Source organism: Otolemur garnettii, unplaced genomic scaffold, assembly GCF_000181295.1.
Source record: "Otolemur garnettii isolate 467f Iridium unplaced genomic scaffold, OtoGar3 scaffold00018, whole genome shotgun sequence".
NCBI lineage: Eukaryota > Metazoa > Chordata > Mammalia > Primates > Galagidae > Otolemur > Otolemur garnettii.
The window spans coordinates 1,602,529-1,621,995 of NW_003852413.1; the positions used below are offsets into that span (position 1 = coordinate 1,602,529).

Below are 19,467 nucleotides of genomic sequence, written 5' to 3' on the forward strand. Positions count from 1 at the left end.
GAGCAGCCTCGGAAACCCCAGGACAGAGCACTGTGCTCCACTTGTCACCTCTACTTCCAAGGAGTCTGGTGATGGCACTGTGCCCGGCCAGCAAAGCTATAGACAGACCTTGCTGCCACCTTCCCAGACCCCGCCTGCCAGCCAGCAGCCAACCTTAGACAGAGCCTGTGCAGGCTGCCTGGGAGCCGAGCGCAGCCTGGGCTCCGGCCAGAGCCCAATCTCATGGCCAAGGGCAGCTGGGAACTGGGCTGAAGGCTCTTTTTTCTTAGCCAAGTCACCGTCCACAGAGTGCTGCAGTTACCAGCCTAGAAGGAGGACATATGAGAGGGGTCTTGACCTGGGCCCCCTTGGCTGGTGTCCATTTCCTGGCACTGACCGCATTGGCGCTTCCCCAGCGAGGGGCTTCAGTTAGCGCCACGACACTCTCAGGCTGTGGGCTCACCACAAGATTCATCCTAAATCACAAGTCCAGGCCCCATAGCCCAAATACCTGGGTGGGGTTTGAGTAGGGCCTGTCCCTGCCCAGGCTGTCCTTGTCCCCACAGTGGGCATGGAGAAAGCCTGACCCAGCCACAAAGCCAGTCCAGGACCACTGACAGCTCTTGCCACGGAAAGGGCACGTGTTAGGATTTTCCTGGGAAAGGCACTAGGAAACCATGTGAGGTGTCAGCAGGGCCTCTGAGGTAGGCCACTGTGTACTGTGCAGTGGCCCCCAGCCAGCTGCTCCCACTGCCTAGCTGGCCTGGGCCAGGGTTTGCAGTTCTGGAAATGGGCTGGGCTCTGGCCCCAGAGGCATGGCTACCCCTCAGCTTTGCCCAGGACACCATGGAGGCCTGGCTGAGGCATCTGGCTGGCTGAGGAAACCATTCTGGAAGATAGCGCACTGGGAGGGCCACTGCTAACCCCCAGGAGAAGACCCCCTACCAGGAGGCCATCTGACCCCATTCCCCAAGATCCAGCCAGCCTAGACCCTGCTGCTTGAGGGCTGCCTGCAACTGGAGAGCTGGGGTGCAGCTGGACAGAGCTGGGCAAAAAAAGTCCAGCACCCAAGATTGTCACGTGACTACTAAACCTAGCCCTGGCCCTAGAACAGCTATGGTGGACTGGCACGAAGTAGGTGGTTACAGGGTGCATGGGTTTGGCAGGACTGATAGGTCAGCCTCCCTCCTGCCATGCTGCTGGCCAGGGCCCCCCTGTCTGGCCAACGGGCCAACAGACTCTGGGCAGCTGCAGGGGTGCCGAGGAAGCTTGAGACCAGGAGCCCAGGACTGCCAGGGAGCTTCCAGTCTGTAGCCCAAGAGCTGCCCCTTCCCTACAGTAGGACTGGCAGCCACAACAGTGGTCCCCACCAAGTTACCCCTGGAGGACCCAGTGCACCAGAGGATGGGCCTAGGGGACTGGACAGCCAGGTGCCCACTGTGCCCGCCCAGCATGGCTCTCCTGCCAGGCGGGCCTGTCCCGCATGGTGCCACCAGGCTGAGGGCAGAGGGGGTGGGAGGAGGAGTGGGAGCACAGAGCAAGCATGGTGGAGCGAGCATTTGTTTTGAGTTAAGTGAGCGCTGAGACAGCATCCTCCTTTTCTGGAAACTGTGAAATGGGTTGTAAAAAAAAAAGGGCCTCGTTGAGATGGCGGAGGCTCCTGAGAAGCAGCAAGTCCCTTCCCAGGCTCCAAGGCTCCCGCTGCTTCCGGAAACCCAGCTGACGGGCTGCTGGCATGGGCCTCCCCGGCTCTGAGTCTGGCGGCTGCACCGGTCGCCTGTGCCAGCTCTCACACTCCCGCTCACACCCGCTCAGGCTCCCCTCTTTCCTCCACACCAGCTTCCAGCTCCAGGCCTCCTAACTTGACCCCCGCAGGGCCTGCCCAGGAGGGGACACCAGGAGTGGCTGAGAAAGGGGAGATGGGAGGTCCAAAGCACCCCTCCTGCCAGGCCAAGAGGCCCCAGGGAGTAGAGTGAGGAGAGGCAGAGGCAGGAAGGATAAACAGCCCACCAGGCTGCAGCCCACATTCTTCTCATTCCAGGGGAGGGGTGGAGGGAGGGAGAATGTCCATGCAGGCTTCCTGAGTGGAGGCAAAGGCGTCAGTCCAGCCTGCTTGGAGCCAGGGGTGGCAGATGACCATTTGGCTGCTCAAAGAAAGGAGCAGGAGACAGGGATGGGAGATGAGGCTGCCCTGGGACCCCCCACCAGGAGACCAGAAGTCCAGCACAGGTGGCTGGGAGTGGGAGTGAGCATGCGGGTCTGGGTGTGCCCATGTGTGCAGGCTCGGTCCCAGCACAACCCAGGGATGCTCCCCAACTGGAGACACTAGGGGCCCAGGCTTGAGAGGGTGTAGGCTGCACACTTGCTCACGGTCACAAAGGCCGAGGGATGTGCATGAGTGCCCACAGTGTGTCTCTGGGGGAGTGTATGTGACTACAAGTGAGTTTGCACACATCTGAGTGTGCATGTGTTCAGGGTGCAGTGCTATGGGCAAGCACACCTTGACACATGCCATTCTCAGGCATAGGGGCCACACGACTGGGCGGGTCACACTTCCCTCTCTAGCCTGGACCTTGCAAAGGCCTTTGGTCCTGCTCTAGATGGCATGGGAGAGGACTGCAGGATGACACCTTCTTCTCTGGCCTGGGTGGGGGTGCATGTGAGCCCACTATGGAAGGGGAACCTCAACCTCTACTCTCAAGTCTGCTCCCACCAGAGGCTGTCATACCCCGGCCCCTGGGAGCCAGCTCCCTGCCTGACCCTGTGGCTGGACTCTGAGGTACCTCTCCCAGAGTAGGATGACCTCAGACCTGAAAGTGGCCTCTGAGAGCCTCAGGAATTCTGGGGGCAGCTGACAGGCCACGTGGCCAGGCCTCCTCCCTTCTGCCATGGAGACTTACTACTGGGGCTTCCCCAGACTTGTTACAAAGCCCTTCTCAAGCTCAGTCCCCATGCAGTGCCAGCTTGCACATGTGCTCTCTAGGATCACAGACCTCCCAGATCTGGGGTGGTCCCCACTCCAACCGTGAGCCCACTACTACCAGTGTCTGTTCAGCACTGTGCACACTGCATCTGGCTGGACACAGGGCTGGACACGGGGTCTACCCTGCCTGCAGCTGCCCCTTCTGTCTCCACAACCAGAAGTGTCTGAGGGAGCCTTGGGCCCACAAGGCTACCAACCCTCCACCGGTCATCCACAGCTCCTGTGGTGACTGGACAGCAGAGGCAGCTGAGATAGAGCAAGGCATGGAGGGGAGGCCAAGAGTGCAGGGGGCCCAGAAATAGTTGCTAGTCACCCAGCAAGCCCCTTGGCTGGCTCAGGAGAACCTTCCAGAAGCCACTGATGGCCAAGGCAGCACCTCTTAGGCAAAAATGGGAACACCCTGGCTACTGTGCTCCCTGGCTGGAAGGCAATGATGACAAGACAGGCTGAAAAACTGATGGCCCAGAACTAATAAAAGAAAAGGAAAATTGGACAAAGGTCTGGTTCTTATTAAAAGGGTAAATTTAGCCCTATGGCGGCGGCAGGGGCAGGGTGGCCAGCACTCCCCAGGGGCTGCCCTCAGTCTCCCTCTACCCGAGGGTCCTGGGCCCAGTGACTCAGAGTGGCCATGGCAGGGGCCAAGGCCACCCCTCTGCGGCTCTGTTTCTTGGCACCTTCTCCCGTGTGTCTCACCAGCCCCTCTCCTGGGCGGGTTGCCAGGACCCCCCCACCCCCAGGACACTCCTGAGGGTCAGGGGTGGGCGGCCAGGACGTGGGAAGCTGACCAGTGCTGGTCAGCACCACCCTAAACCCCTACTTCTGGCTGGAGGAGCAGCCTCCGCCAAAGCAAGCATGTCCCCTGCCATCATCTTGAAATAGCTTCGAGGACGTGGGCACCCTGGCCCAGACACTGGACACACACACAGAAACACATGCACACATATGCTCCACCCAGGTCCAGATGCCAGACACATGCAGACACACATGCACACACGTGTTCTGCCCCAGCCTACTATCCCCTGAGAGAAGGGCAGGCCATGTGGGCATGCCTGGGGGACCTGGGCTTGGCTTGCAGGCGCCCACCCTGTTCTCCCATACCTCATCTCCTCAACCTCAGCTCCTAGTCCTTTGTGCTGACCCAGACATGCCCAGTCTCAGCTTCAGCCTGGGAGAGCACATGGACATGGGCTTCTCCTGGCCATGCCCCCCACAGGATGGACCCAAAAGAACAGGGTTTACAGGAAGCCTCTGGTGCTTCCTGGCCAAGTGTCCATGGGCGGTGACTTTGCCTGCTGGCTGGTCCTCCCCCATCCACCAAGTGTGCCAGCCACAGCACCTGTCTACATTCTCCCTGGCCTGCCCAGGCAAACCTGTAGCACAGGGTGCAGGCAGGTGGTTCCCAGCCTCCCCTGTGCTCCTCTGACCTCGAAGAAACACACACGGAAACACACCCACGCCTCCCACCTGGACTGTCTACAGGGGCCTCCCCTGGGGCACCACACTCTCCTGGGAGGGCCCTGTGCTTGGTCACAGCCAGCCTGGGCCTCCTAAAGGCTCCCATGGGCACTCATGGTTGCACAGGGAGCCCCCCTTCTGCTCCCCCAGGACCCTGCTTGAGTGCTTGCCAGGCCCTGGGGCCATGGATGTCCAGGCTACTCCCAGCCACATGCACAGCCCTTCCCACAGAATGGCCATCTCCTAGGCTGTGGTTGGCCTAACCCAACCCTCCTGCTCACCAGCTGGGCTCTGGAGCCCTTTACTGTAACAATAGACTCTTCACTGGGCTAGGGCTGGTGGTGTCAGGGGGTCGAAGGCACTGTGCCCACCAGTGGTAGAAGGAGGTCCACAGCATCCTTTGGACGACACTCTCTCATCAGGTCCCAGGCCAGCCACAAGGTTCAGAGGGTGGGCTGCCTAGGGCAGGTATGGGGAACCTGTGGGCCCAGCCAATGACACTTTACAAGCTCAGGCATCCCTGGACACCCTACAGAGAGACACAGGTCTGTCAGCAACCTCCACCTGGGTATCCCAAGAACACTGGCCAGCTCCTGCTCCCTGGTATTGAGAAGGAGCAGGTGCTAGGGCCTGACCCCCTCAATAGGGTTGGCTCAGGCTGCAGCATCCTGGAGGGGCGCTGGGACCTCCACAGGTTGCCGCAGGGATGAGAGGGAACCTGCTGTGGTGCCACCTTTCTGTCGTCATTTTCTTTTTCTTTTTCTTTTTTTTTGAGACAGAGCCTCATGCTGTCACCCTGGGTAGAGTGCTGTAGCATCACAGCTCACAGCAACCTCCATCTCCTGGGCTCAAGCAAGTCTCCTGCCTCTGCCTCCCAAGCATCTGGGACCACAGGCACCCGCCACAATGCCCAGCTATTTTTTGGTTGTAGCCACCACTGTTGTTTGGCAGGTCCGGGCTGGATTCGAACCTGCCAGCTCAGGTGTATGTGGCTGGCGCCTTAGCCGCTTGAGCCACAGGCACCGAGACTCTGTCCTCATTTTCCAGCTGCTTCAGGTACACCTGGCTCCAGCCACACAGGGGCTGACTCCAGTGCCCCGCCCCTCCGGGGAGGACAGACAGCCCCCCTCAAACAGGAGGGGAGGGGAAAGGACCAAGGAATGTGGGCACTGCCAAGGTGGGATGCCTGGCAGGCCCTCTGTCTCAAGGACCAACCTCCCAGGCTCTGGTGCTATTGCACTTGGGGGCCCTGGACAAGGGAGGGCCACATGGGAAGGGCAAAGTATGGGACAGGTTACCAGAGCACCACAAGGTGTCTGCCAACAGGGTGCAGGCTCTGCAGGAGCTATGGCAGGCAGGGCTGGGGAGAAGGGAAAATCCATGGATCCCGTCAATGTGAAATGTTGCTTATTTCTCAGCAGAATGTCCTGTACTCAGGCCCCAGGTGTCAGGGACATGCAGCCAGGCTGAAGCTGAACCAACCAGATCTTTCCTACCCCAGAGAGAGCAGGGTGCTGGCGTCCACCAGCTCTTCTTGATAACACCCACCACTGTTACCAGCCACACCACACCCTTCCACATGTGCAGAAGAAATATTTTGATCTCTACAGGTAAAAATAACAGCATTTCTTGGAATTCTTGAGAAAGCAGGATGTGGCAGGTGCCTCTGGGGCAGAAAAGCCATACCCCACATGGGGAGCCCCAGGACAGGGCTAAAGTGGGGGCCAGGGGATCCCTGCAGAAGATGAGACCCTGTGTAAAATCTGGCAGCCCCGCATGCCCTGGGCACCCAGCTATTGCCCTTAACCTGCCTCTGCCACTCTGGCAGGGTGCCCTAATGCCTGGTGGTCCTCAGGCCACACCAGGTGGCCAGGCTCAGGGCAAGCCCCCACTTTAAGGGGGTCTGGGGCTAGGGTAGTGTCTGAGTGGGTCTGAGGTATCTACTGATCCCACCTAGGCCAGAGGTTGGTACAAGAATACCTGAGCTCCATCCAGAGAATGAAATTCTGATCCAGCTCATCCATTACACAGCTCCTGATAGCCTGCGATGCACCAGGTCACCCATTCATGCCCTGAGCCCAGCCTGTAATCCCAGGAAGGCACCAGTGGCTTGAGTACCCCGGCCTCCAGCTTGACCCACATGTCCCTCGCTCATGACTGTCTCAGAGTCAGTTCTGGCCACCCAATGGCAGGACATCCAGCCTCCCAGGTAGTAGGACTATGCTGCCATTAGTGGTGAGACTAGGTCTGGCTTCAAGATGTGCAGGGGCTAAGCTGATCCAAGAAGGAAAGGGGCTTCAGGTGAGCCAGGGCTTGGATCTGTCCAGACCATGTGGAAGGAGGCAGAGAATGTGAGGGTAGATGAGAGGGACAGACCCCAGGAGGGGGGTCTCTGCCTGGGATGAAGGAGTCTAGAGCATGGGGAGGGCCCAGGCCACAGGGGTGTGGTATAGCTGGAACACAGGAGGCAGCTACAGCTACAGGAGGGTTTGAGATGGACCACGCTGGGGCGGGGGGAGCTTGACAGTTGTGGCAGCCTCTGAGATGGCCCCAATGACCCTGACCCAGAGGCCCACCCTTTGTGTAATCCCCTCAAATGTGGGCAGGATTGAGACTCACTTCTCGGAATAGAATGTGGATATCTGTCCTTCTCTCCCTCCTATGCTCTGAGCAAAGCTGGTCGCTGGGCTGAGGGCTGCCCTATGCAGAGGCCCTTGTGGTAAGGAGTGGCTGTCTCCATCAGCAGCCAGCAAGAACCCAGGGCCCGCGAGGGCCAGGGAGCAAGCTTGGAAGGGGACTCCCACAGCTGGGCCTTGAGATGCCCACAGCCAGTACCTTGACTGCAGCCTTGACAGGACCCTGAGCAGTGGGCCCCAACTCCTGACCCACACAAACCTAGATAATACACATCTGCTGTTTGAAGTTGAGCCCCCAGGAAAGAAAGGAAGGCCAGGGCAGGAGAGGCAGCAACTCTGGCACAGATCTGCCTCTGCAGATAAGTCAAAAACTCCCCAGCCCCAGCGCTGGCACCGGGGCTGCTTGAGCCTCTGCCCACGTGTGGAAGACAGCTCTGGTCTCTGCAGGTGGCTGCTTACTCTGTGGGCCACATCCTCAGGCATGTCTGCCTGTCCACTCCTGGCTGGCCCTTGAGCCCAGTACCTTTAGGGCTCTGCTCAATATTTTCCATCAAATCTGCAGCTACAGGGGGATGGGAGGGCCTTGGGGCCATTTCCTAGCACACTTTCCTCCGATTCTGTGTGTTCACACACACTGAGGGTTTTGTAAGGGTAAGCCCAAAGATGTACTACAATTTAATTTAGATTTAATTTTAGTATTAATTTAAAATAAATTAAGAACTTATTTTTAGGGGACCCAAAGGGATGCAAGCATTCTCATAGAGGAGACTGGCCTCCAGGAACACTGCCCACGAGGTGACCTGCCAGCCGGGTGGGGGGGGCTAGGGTGCATGGCAGGGCCGCTGGACAGGCAATTGCCCCACTTTGCAGACCTGGGGTGACCCAGGGGGCAAAGAGTGGGCTCCCTTCTATCATACTAGGGCCAGGTCGTGAGGGTCTTCCTTTCCCTACTGTGTTGCAGGGGAAGCCCTGGCCCCGCCCCTGCTGCACCCATACCTGGGTCCAACTCCACCTCTTGCCCCCGACCCTGTGCATTGCACACTGAACACAAATGCCTCCGCACCAGGGCCACCCACTGGTGTGGGGACAGCGTGGCAAGTGCTGGGATGGAGGAGGGAATGGCATTGGGGTCTTTTCAGAAGGACCTCCCTGAGATATGTGGGTGGAGATCTGGGGTCCCAAAGGCCCAGAGCTCTGCAGATGAGGCTGAGGGCTCATCTGAGGCCATTGGGAACTGCCAGGAAGTTGAACTGCACTCAAGTCCAGGCTGCCCTACTGGGGAAGCCATGTCCCAAGCCCACCACCCCAGGGCACCCACTCCCTTGCTGGGGTGGTCAGCAGCCCACCTGTCAGCGTGGGTCAGGTCAACAGATGGCCACAGGTGCCACGGGAGGCCCCTCAAGGATGAAGGAAGAAAGGAACAGAGCCCAGCAGAGAGTTACCCTGAGTCTGGGAACAGGAGAGCAGCTCTCCTCCTAGGGTACTGCCCTGCATATCCAGAGCCCTGCATAGCCAGAGCCCTGCATAGCCAGAGCCCTGCAGACTAGGCAGTCCTGGGCGCTCAGCACCCAGCTCCACCCAGGAGTCCCAGTGTTCCCTGGCCCAGCACCTCAGAGTAGGGCACAGCCCCCCATCCCGGTCACATTAAACCCTCTACGACATGCTTGAGGGAAAGCTGCTATCTTCACACCCAGACCCACAGTGGCTCCCACATAGGTGGAGGGTCACTGGGTGGCCAGACCTCCAGAGCCAGAGCCACGTGTGGGAGCCAAGAGCCCAGGTTGGACACGAGAGAAGTTGGGGGTCTGAAGCATGAGGTAGGGACCTCAGAAAGCCTCCCTGGGTCTCCCTGCCTTCCCCAAGGCAAAAGGCTCCCAAAACGCCCAGGGGACAGCTGCCTTCTCCTCAAGCCACCAGGTCCATGCCAGGCAGGGTGAGCACCGGCTGCCCTGTAGGCCCATCTAGCTCTTACAGGGGAAGCCAGTGGTGCCCCAGGGGAGGCTCTGTGCCAGGACTGCATCCCAGGCCACTGAAACCCACCCGAGCAGGGCGCGGTCACTGGCCCATTTTTGAGGGGACGCCACCAGTCTGGTTCTAGCATGTGAAGATGCCAGGCATGGGCCCCCATCTCCTGCCCCAGGCAGCTCTGGAGTGGCAGCTGAATGGCAAGCCCTGCCATGATCCCCAGCCAGTGTCATGCACTGAGCCATGGCCTGGGGACCCAAGACCCAGAGAGACTCCCCGGGGCTCGAGGTCATGCAGTGAAATCATGCAGCGTGCAGGACCTGGCGCTGGGGTGGCACTGCAGCCTGGTGACAGTCCCCCTGGCTGGCACATCCCACCTGCCCAGGAGTCATTCATGGACTCACACTATGGATAGAGACGTTGAAGGGGGAAATGCAGCCCCTACCCCCTCTCAGTGGCCCTTCACGGCCAACCTCAATGCCACCATAAGGGAAGGGGCAGCTCTCCCCAGGGCTCCCCTATCCTGATGGCCTCTTTTGCCAGATGAGCTACTGGCTTCTGCTCCCAATCAAAGCTGCCCTAGCCCATGAAGAACCCTACCTATCTAGATGGTCAAGGAGCCATGGAAACTCATCCTACAGTCCTTGCCCCTGCCCCCAGGCCCCTCTATCACAGCTGTGGGTGGAGGGGCCGGGTCCACTCTGGGCCCAGTGTCTTCCCATGCCAGCCGCTCCACTCACATGCATACCCTCCTTGGCCACATGGCCCTGCAGCGCCACACCACCCAGGCTGCTGCGCCCCATCTCCCCATCTGCAGCTACCACATGGGCTCTAATGAAGAGGGACAGCTCCATCTGCCAATCTGTTTAGCCCTGACACCTTTCAATGTGTCGTATACACAGCCTTGGAAGCCTCTACTGAAAACTGAAGATGTTTCTGGAAGGCCAAGAAATGTTGACCTCGTCCCCAGGCAGGTGGCCACACAGGTGGGGACACACAGAGGGTGCTACCTGTGTGAGTGTCTCCACAATACAGGATTTTTAACAAAGAGACCAGACAGAGACATGGTCAAGTCAGACCCCAGTGGTGGCTCTTGCCTTCTCTTCCCAGCTTAGTTTCTCCAGAGTCACCTGTTTAACTTCCTTCTTTTTAAGGGGGAAAAAAAAAAACAAAAAAAATAGGGTTCTCTTCACACTCACATGTATATGCCACTCACATGCCCCTTACTGCCTTAGTGAGAGAGAGTGGTCAGATAGGGCTGCTGCAAGGCCTTGTGGGACAGGCGCATGCAGTAGTCAGGGCCACAGGTCACAGAGTGGGAGGGAGCTATGCTGCCAGGCCCAAGTGACACCACTGCTCAAGAAGGCTCCAGTGGGGCAAGACAAAGAGGGAGGGGTAGGTGGGCATAGAGCAAAACTGGTGTTGCGGTGGTGGAGAGGACACATCCAGGGCCAGGACAGCAGGGGCTATGTTCCTACCTGAAGGTTGGAACTGCAAGGGGGCTCTAAGAGGATGAGACCCTGGGACCTCCTCTGGACCCAGGGGGACCTAGGCACTGACAGCTGTAGAAGCTGCCCAGGTAAGAGCCCCTGCCAACTCCAGGAGGGGCAGGGTGTGGTGAGCAGGGAAGGCTTCTGGGGGCAGCTGAGAGGGGGGCATGGAGGGGTGTGGTTACACATCTGGGAATCTTCGAGGACAGTAGAATGAAAGGGGTGGAGAGCAGGCGTGGAAGGTGGTGGCCAGCCAGGGCGGCCACAGCAATGGAGCTGATCCAAGGTATAAGATACCAAGTGTGGGAGGCTGCCAGGGAAGGAGTATAGGGCAAAGGCCAGGAGCTGGAGCTCAGAAAGGGTAGGGCCAATTCAGCTGCAGCCCAAAGGTGGGGACGGGTTCTTTAGTGACACATTAGTGCTGGTCATGGTTGGAGGGGTAGGGGAGGCACTGAGGGAACATGAGACATTCACCATGCTGAGATGTACTGCAGAAGGCCACTGGAAAGCTGTGGCTCTGCTTTCTCAGCAGCTGGCTAGGAGCCAAAGGACCAAGCAGGTGATAAGGAGACAGACATACATCCCTGTCACTGGGCAGCCTGGCTCTCCCTGAGACTGCTGGAATGTGACTCCTTGAAGGCCAAGTGTGAACAAGTGTGAGTGTGCACCTGCCTGGGGTGTGCACACATGGGCAGGTGTGCACTGCCACCTCTGTACATGCAGGCACCTGTGGGCTCAGACTGTGTGCTGAGTCCCACTGAACATCCATACCAAGCCTCTCCTCATGAAGGGAAAACAGTTGGACCATCCACAGCGCAAGGGATCCCCAGCAGAGGCACTGCCCATCCACAGCTGAGGTGCCCTCTCCAGCCTGGGGTTCCTTAGGTCTCCTGTTTGGCCATCCCCAACCTGCTAGCCTCAGCCTGCCTTCTTCCTCTGTGAGTCCACTCACCCCATGCTGTCCAGCTCTGTTCCCTGGCCTGGAGGCCTCTGCCTGCCCTGGTGCCCCTTCCCAGGGCCATCTGCAGAAGCCACAAGAAGGATGGGCAGTAAGGGAATCCAGTAAAGACCTGGCTTTTCCTGTGAAGATGACACAGGCTGGCTTACTGCTTTTTTAATAAGGCTAAGCATTGCCTTGTTATGGGGTGCCCCCCCAGTGTCACCCCCTGCCTCAGGGAGACAAGCTTGCTACTCAGAGGACTCTATCAGAAAGACACTTCTGCCTTCCCTTCCTTTCTGGAAATTTCCACTGGAAAACCAAGTCCCTGCACCAAGGTGGGGAAAGCTCCAGGCGTACAGTGGGGTCTCCCCTAAACACATAAGCTGGAGCACAATGTCTACCAGCCTCGAAGTCTGCATCTAAAGACACAGGACTTCATGGGGGGAGGGGGGTGCCTGCGTAAGGGGGAGGAGGCAGGAGCCTAGCCCACCTGTTATTCTCCCCTCCTTCACAGACCCAGGTCAGTAAGAAAAAAAAAAAGCTTCCCGGCTGGTCCCATCTGGTACCTAATCACGGACAGCTGCAGCAGGCCACGGACGCCAGCAGGCTGACTCCCGGCTCCGGCGCCGGACATCTCCTCACCAACCCAGCGCCAACCTCACCACCAGGGTCTGGGTACACCCCCCCCCGACTCTAGAGCCCACCCTAGCCCCAGCATCTCCTGATCCTGCTCATAGGGCTAGGGGAGGCTGTAATATTATATATTACGACAACTAGGGGCAGCCCACTGACAAATAGGCCTACGTGGTCTAAACGGTATTTCAGGCCATAAAAATGTCAGCGGGCAGAGCGTCAGAGCCAGAGCGGAGCAGCTGGCCCTTCCGAGGCCTTGTCCTTCCCAGTCATGGCCTGGGCTGCGGGTTTATCCTGGACATCTCATGCTATCTGTGACTTCATTTTTTGCTTGTTATACCATGTTTTTGGTGAGGGGAAACGAAGTCCCAGAGGTTAACGGGGACCAGGGAAGCCCAAGGGAGCTGTTCCCTGGTGGGCTGGGAAGGTGGGAGCCCCGCAGAGTGAGTCACCTACTTGCCCAGCAGACAGGCACGTGCTCTGTATTCCGCAGCCTGCTCTGAGGGAGGCTGCAAGGACGGCACTCAAAGGAGAGACCTCCCAGGGCCTCTTCAAGGGTCTCAGAACCTCTCTGGACTGGCCAGGCCTACCTTCCTCCAACGGGGCCTGAGGCAGTACCTCTGTCCTGGGTGGTGGCATCTTCCCGGAAACCCATCATTGAGGGTAGATACTGCTGTGTGAGGATATTACGAGGGGAGGGGGGGCACCCCCGCTCCAGGTGGAGTCTCCACATCCTTCTATCCCAGCCCCTGGTGGGAGTGACCAGGCTCCTCAGAGGAGGCCAGTCCAAAAGGAGGGCACAGGTGTAGGCTAAGCTCAGGGGGTCTGCTGAGACTCTCCTGGGGGACTGGGTCCACAGGGGGCACAGGACAGCCCCCAATTGTTGACGACCTATACTCAGATATTTATGATAGGGAGGCCCAGAGTCCATCCCAGGAGGAAGGGGTATAAGGGGTGAGGACCAAGGTTTCCTTCCAACCTGGGGCTAGTACGCCAGGTGTTCTGGGAAGTGTAGTCTTCTGGTGTTGGAAGGGTCTGGCCAGAATTTCTGGGGGGCATTTACTTAAGGGACAGCCAAGAAACAGAAGACAGTAAAGGGGACACTCTGGGCCATACCCCAAGGTGGAAAATTCCTGGGAAGTGGCTACATTTAAATATCTGCTACCTAGGCTTGGCGCCTATAGCTCAACTGGCTAAGGCGCCAGCCACGTACACCTAAGGTGGCGGGTTCGAATCCCCAGCCCGGACCCGCCAAACAACAATGACGGCTGCAACCAAAAAATAGCCAGGCGTTGTGGCGGGCGCCTGTGGTCCCAGCTACTTGGGAGGCGGAGGCAAGAGACTCGCTTGAGCCCAGGAGTTGGAGGTTGCTGTGAGCTGTAATGCCACAGCACTCTACCCAGGGGGACAGCTTGAGGCTCTGTCTCAAAAAAAAAAAAAAAAAAAAAAAAATCTGCTACCTAAAAAGCTGTTCCAGCCTTGGCTCACACAGTGATCTTCTCTGATCAAGTAGCCCTGGTGTTCCCCAGAGATGAGGGAACCAGCCCAAATCACCCAAGTTGAAAAAAGCTTTCAGTGACCCCCATTCCTATTCTCCTCTGGCCCTTGTCCCCAGACACCAAGAGAGAGGTGCCTACCAGGGGATGGGATGCTGTCAGCCACGCCTTGGGCTCTGAGAGACCACAGGGCATCGCAAGTGCGTGCACGTGATTCATGCTCACAGCCACTCTGATGACATATGTAAGTTGACAGCGAACATCCTATCAACTTGCTGGAGTGTATCTTGATTGTTAAAACACACTCTTAAAGGTGTACGATCATTTATCAAATTAAAATAGCCGTGCCTCGCTGGTTCCTTTTCTGCCTTCCTGGACCAACACCCAGGTGCCTCCCCTTCCTCTGGCCTCCTGAACATCCTGCCCTTCCCCCATGCCCTGCTCCTCAGGGGACAATGTCCCTGTTGCCAGGGACTGAGCATCAGACACCCCCCACTTCACCCAGGCCAGGGCAAGCCCACTCACTAATCGCTAAGAAGTGACAAATGCCAGAAGCCCCACCAATTAAATTTAAACCCATGCGAAGCTCAGTGGCTAGTAAATTATTATTTTTATTAGCTTGAACTAAGTTCCCGTAAGAGAGAAAGTCAACTCGCTCCCATGAATGGCTCTTGTATAATTTATTTAACTCTGTGCTCTTTGCCAAAGCCTGGAATATTTTTAGCTCATTCTGTTGTTGGATTTGGCTTTTTTATGTGTGTTTCTGAGGGGTATTTTTAGCTTCATCCATGTTATTCTAACAGCCTCCTATGCGTTTTGTCCTGTCTGTGCGGCTGTTGAACCCTGTCTCACAGGGAGATGAGGGAGATTTCTAAGAATAACTGGGCAGCGTTTGGGGGTGCGCACGTTTTCTAGGGGAGCTGTACTATTTGCACAACGCCGCTCCCTGCTTCGCTCACTAATTTGCCTTATTGCTCACGTGACCTGGATATTCCTACAGAAAACGCATCATCTCCTTACAGGAATACTCAGGCATGGCTGCAGCACAAGCCCCAGTGAGAAAAACCCCACATTCCAAAAACGGCTTTGGTGGGGCAGGCGTGGCGGGCACAGCCTCCCAGTCTACACGGCCACCAGATTCCCCGCAGCAGCTTTGATGTCTAGCTCTGTCTCTTACGGAGCAGGACGGGTAGTCTTCAGAAAGTAACTCTTTTCACACCTACTTAATGTCGGTAACTGTTGCAGACACACTCCATCCTGTCAGGGAGTTAATGAGGTATTTACGAAAATGTATTTTTTTTCTTTACAAAAAAATATCACATGATGAGGGTGGGGAAGCCTTTCATGGGGTCTTTTCAGACTAGGAAATTATCTTTTTTTTCTCCTCCGAGTTGGATTCTTTTTTGTTTCTTTTTCCTTCTTCTTCTTCTTTTTTTTTTTTTTGGAGATCGTCCATAGGAAGCACTTTGTGCAGTTATCTCACCAGAAGGGGCCTCACCTGCAGCAAGCCCAAGCCCTGGTCACCTGGCTTCCCAGGCCAGGCTAATTATACCTCAAAGAAGACAAGAAAAGGGGCTGGGAGGGGAATCTGAGCAGACTACTAGAACCCAGCTGTGAAACCCAGGTCCCTGGAGGGAAGGGACAGATGAGGGTGACAGTGTCCGTGGCCCAGGGAAGCAGGGAGGGGCCACAGCCACACTTCCATTTGGCCCAGCTGCCTCGGATCAACCAATCCCTCGATCCCTGGTGGAGAGGAAAGTGCCCCAATAGCTGCAGGCAGCATTGCTGATGAAAAATCTTGGGTTGGTTCTTGTTGATTACCCCCCCCCCCCCAGATTTCACAGCTTTGCCTCCAGACCATCTGTATTAGAAACAAAATCTAACACTGCACTAAAAATAATGATTCCAAACATTTTAATTGCACCTTTTGGTGACAAGGTTACTGGAACAGCACTTTATCATAAAAACCCTACAAGCCCGATTATAACGCTACCAACACTTTCATTTTTAGACAAACAATGGAAGAAGCCCTGGAACCCAAGGTCCCCACCCATCAGGGTGTCTCAGGCTAGTGTTTTCGAAGTGCAGGGTGGGCATGCAGAAGGGCAGCACAGACCCACTTGCGGACACCTCAGCCCAGCCTGGGGGCTATGCAAAGCCAGCCAGTCTCAGGGAGAGTATAGTTTGGGTCCTAATCCTGTGTTGGAGCCGGACAGAAATCTCACAGAGCAATTTTCTCTTTAGCAGGGCAGTTGGTGGCGGGAGGGAGAGGGTTGGGCTGCTGCAGCTGTGGCCTGTGGACCGAGGCCATCCAGGAAAATGGGAAGAAAGTCCACCAAACTGGCTATTGTGAAATCCACACACAGACACACAAAAAATTACTTAACTTATTTAAACTTTTTTTTTTTCCTAAACAAGATCACATAGAGACACAGACCAAAGCAAAGTGATCTGGGGCGTAATTCCTTTAAAAAATATATGCACCTAAAATTTAAAACCAGTAAGATATCCTGGGTCTCAGCTATTTCAAAAGGCTTTCTTTCAGTTACAGATGCTTCTTAGCTGGTCGCCTGCGGTCAAACTCCCCTTCACAAACAGGCTGAATGTCTCAAGTACAATAGGTTTCTTCGGTCTCCAAGAGGGTGAAAACTGGGCCTCCAGGAGTGGGGGACACGTGGCCCTCCAGCCCCCAAAGGAGGAGGTCTTGAGGGGCCTCCAGCGCCCTCTAGAGCAACCTGGGCTGGGGAGGCCAGGAGGGCCTGGGGTCAAGCAACAGCATGGCAGGACTCAGACAAGGCCAGAGCAAGTGCTCACACCCTATACGGCCTACACGCCAGGAACCACGTGGTCAAACTTAGAAAGAGTCAGACAAAGGTTTGTGCCACCCAACCAGGACCACATTCCCACCTGACTGGGTATTACCTAGATCTGGAAATCAGGGCAGAAAGGGCAGATGGTGGCTAATCAAGACCTGGCTAGGCTATGGGCGGGTAACTGAGGATAGGGAGGCAGAAGTGACCTGAACTGAGGGGGAATCTGGCCCGACCTTCCCAGGGGACTGTCCCAGCCTGCCTGTGCACAACAGTTAAAAGCCAAGGTTAGCTGTCTCTGTGGTGTTACTGCCTGCCAGGCTAGAGGATCCAGCATGCTGAGGGGCACAGCACAGGTGCTCCCTACCCACCCCCAACCTGAAGCCCAAGAAGAGATTGGAAGGGAAGCTGGGGGACTGTCCCTCCGGCCTCAACTCCCCAGGGCACCTGAGCTGGGTGGGCAGCACCTCCTGTTCTCATGCGGGGGCAGAAGAGACATTTAATAACCACAGGGACAACAGGGAGAGATATTTTTAAATCACCAATTGCTCAAGCATGTAGTTTTTCTCTTTTCAGTTATAAATGTAGGGGAGAAAAAAGAGAGAAAAAGGAAGGAGGAAGCCTAAGGAAGAGGAAAGGTCAGGCTTGGAAGGATCCAGCCGTTGCCAGCGCAGGACTGAGAGGCCGGAAGTAGGAGCCCCGAGTCAGCCCCTCTGCACGGTCTCCTCCCGCTGCAAATGCTGAAAGCCTGAAGCCAGTTTGTAATTAGCAATTTTGAGTTTGTTTTTTCCTAGGAAATGTATGTTTTTCTTTTTGACTGCCCTCCCTTCTTCCGACGTTTTCCCTCCTAGCCGTCTGTGCCATCCGTTTTAATCCACACACTAATTGTAATCCCATTAAAGCAGATAAAATTTTATTAGTATTCACAGTTCATCAAGCTAGCAATAATAACTGTTACTGCCAATTTTTTTTTTTAAAGCGGCAAACATTTCTGATGTTTAGAACAAACTGTAAACAAAAGCAAGCCAAATTGCGGGTGACCCAGTGGGGCCCTGTACTCAGCCCCAGGTCTTCCCAAAAACTCTTGCTGCAGGCCCCATGACCTCCGGGTGTCAGGCGGAACGGTGGCTGCCCCTTTTCTGACCTCCCTCAACGTTAATATCAAAGCCACCGAAGATGACTGCTCTGGAGGCTTGGACCTGCTCTGCCAGGAAAGACCCTCTGGGGTGAGGGATCTGAGAGGCCAGCAACCGGATTCCCGGCAAATGCCAGCACTATCCTCCTAGGACAAACCCAGGGCTCACTCGCCTGCACCGAAATCCCTAGCGCGCCAGGCGCCACCCAGGCTTTCCAGTGCCCAGGTTCTGCTTTCCTCGGACGGGCTTCGAGGCCGAGCGCTCTGGCCACGCTTTGTCCGGCTTTAGCAGGATACCAGAGGCACTTGTTAAAGCAAATGCATCCCCGGCAAACCCATTCTCGCCCTGACACTTCAAGGCTTTATATAGAAACAGGATTTGCTCGTCTTACACCAGCAGTCCCTATTAACGCTCGCCCCGCGCGCACCGCCCTAATCCGCGAGGCCGCGGCTGCTCCGGCCCCCTCCCCCGCTGCCACAGCCGTTTTGTTCCCGCAGAAAGCGCCTCGTTGTCCCGCCTAAAGGAGGTGAATGCAGAAGGCAGAAAGAGGTTTCCACGGAATTTAGATCTTCTGCAGGAAGGGATGGGGGAGGGTGGCAAGAAGAGGAAAGGCTTTAATTTCAGCCGGCTCTGGAGCTGCCCCTTCGAGACCCCCTGCGGGGACCAGGAAAGGCCGCTCTAAACCGCGGAGATCCGGCTTGTGGGGCAGGCAGGGCGCTGGGCAGCCAGGCCGCCACCAACGCGCCAGCAGGGAAATGAAAGCAAAGCTGCTCCGCACACGCGGCTCCTAGGAGCGGAGGGGCGGGGGCCCTCTTCGACTCTCGAACGTCCCCGGAGCCGACCCCGGCCGTGCACTGACCTGTATGAGAAGCCATGGGCAGCGGCGACGGGAAGTACTTTCCGGGTTGGAAATGCGCGGGGGGCTGTGTAGCGGGTCCGGCCGGGGCGAGGCGCGCGGCGGCAGCACTGCGGTGGCCCAGGCTCCCGCGCTCAGACAGCAGATGCGGCGGCGGCGCGAAGTCGCGGCCATCCATGCCGGGCCCCGGCCCCGGTCCGCCGCCGCTTTCCCAGAGCAGCGCGGCCGGGGCCCAGGGGCGGCTCGGCGCGCGGGCGGCGCGGAGGCGGCGGCGTCTGGAGTCACCGGCAGCGGTGGCGGCGGGGCTGGTCAGCACGCTGGCGGACTGGGCTTCTTACAGGGCGGTCGCACACAGAGCCGGCGGCCACCGTGCGGGTCCATGATCTGCGGAGGCAAGCAGAGGATACTCGGTGACTCGGGGGCTCGGCTAGCCCGGGGGGAGGGTCCCTGCCCCGCCCGCTTATCCCCTCCCAGGCGCCGGCCTGAGCCGCGGCTAGGCGGCGGGCCCGGAGTGCACGGCGCGTCTCCCTGCTGCACACGCGCGCGCGCCGGGCTACTCCGGGTACCCGGCACTCGGGTCCCCACGCGTCACGCACCGTCCAGGCCACGCCTGGCTCCGAGGAGCCGGGGGAAGCCGGCCGCACTGCCCGCTGCTTCTTCTTGTCTCCGCGGGTCCCTGCAGCTAGGACGCCTCTGCGAAGAGGCTGCTGGCTCGACTGGGTGATAAAAACCCAAATCTGCGAAGCCATCACGCACACTCGCGCACATACACACACACAGACACACACACACTCACACGCACACCCTCTCCCCTCCCCCGCTGCCCAAAGGTGTCTCGAAGGAAAAGGCCTGGAGTCCGCTCTCGCTCTTTCCTCTCCCACAGTCACTCCAAGGTCCGGCTTTTACTGCATTCCGCTTAACCGAATAACCACGCTAATTAAGCGAGTAATTTTATTGATTGTAACTCGACTTTTTTTTTTTATAACCTTCCTTTCTCTCCTTTCCCATCCCCCCCCCATAAGTCTTTCGGTCCATTCTTTTGAATCCATCGTCCCCCAGCCGCAATGGGACCAGCCCCCGCCCCCCCC

At 57.3% G+C, this 19,467-nt stretch overlaps 1 long non-coding RNA gene across 1 annotated transcript; it reads right to left on the minus strand.

Annotated features, from left to right (window-relative positions):
- Positions 1 to 17,278: 17,278 nt before the first annotated feature.
- On the minus strand, positions 17,279 to 18,541 carry LOC111724026. Its single transcript, XR_002772401.1, has 2 exons — positions 18,383 to 18,541; positions 17,279 to 18,094 (listed from the first exon to the last, which is right to left on the minus strand). It is a non-coding gene; the product is annotated as an uncharacterized LOC111724026 (long non-coding RNA).
- Positions 18,542 to 19,467: the final 926 nt, after the last annotated feature.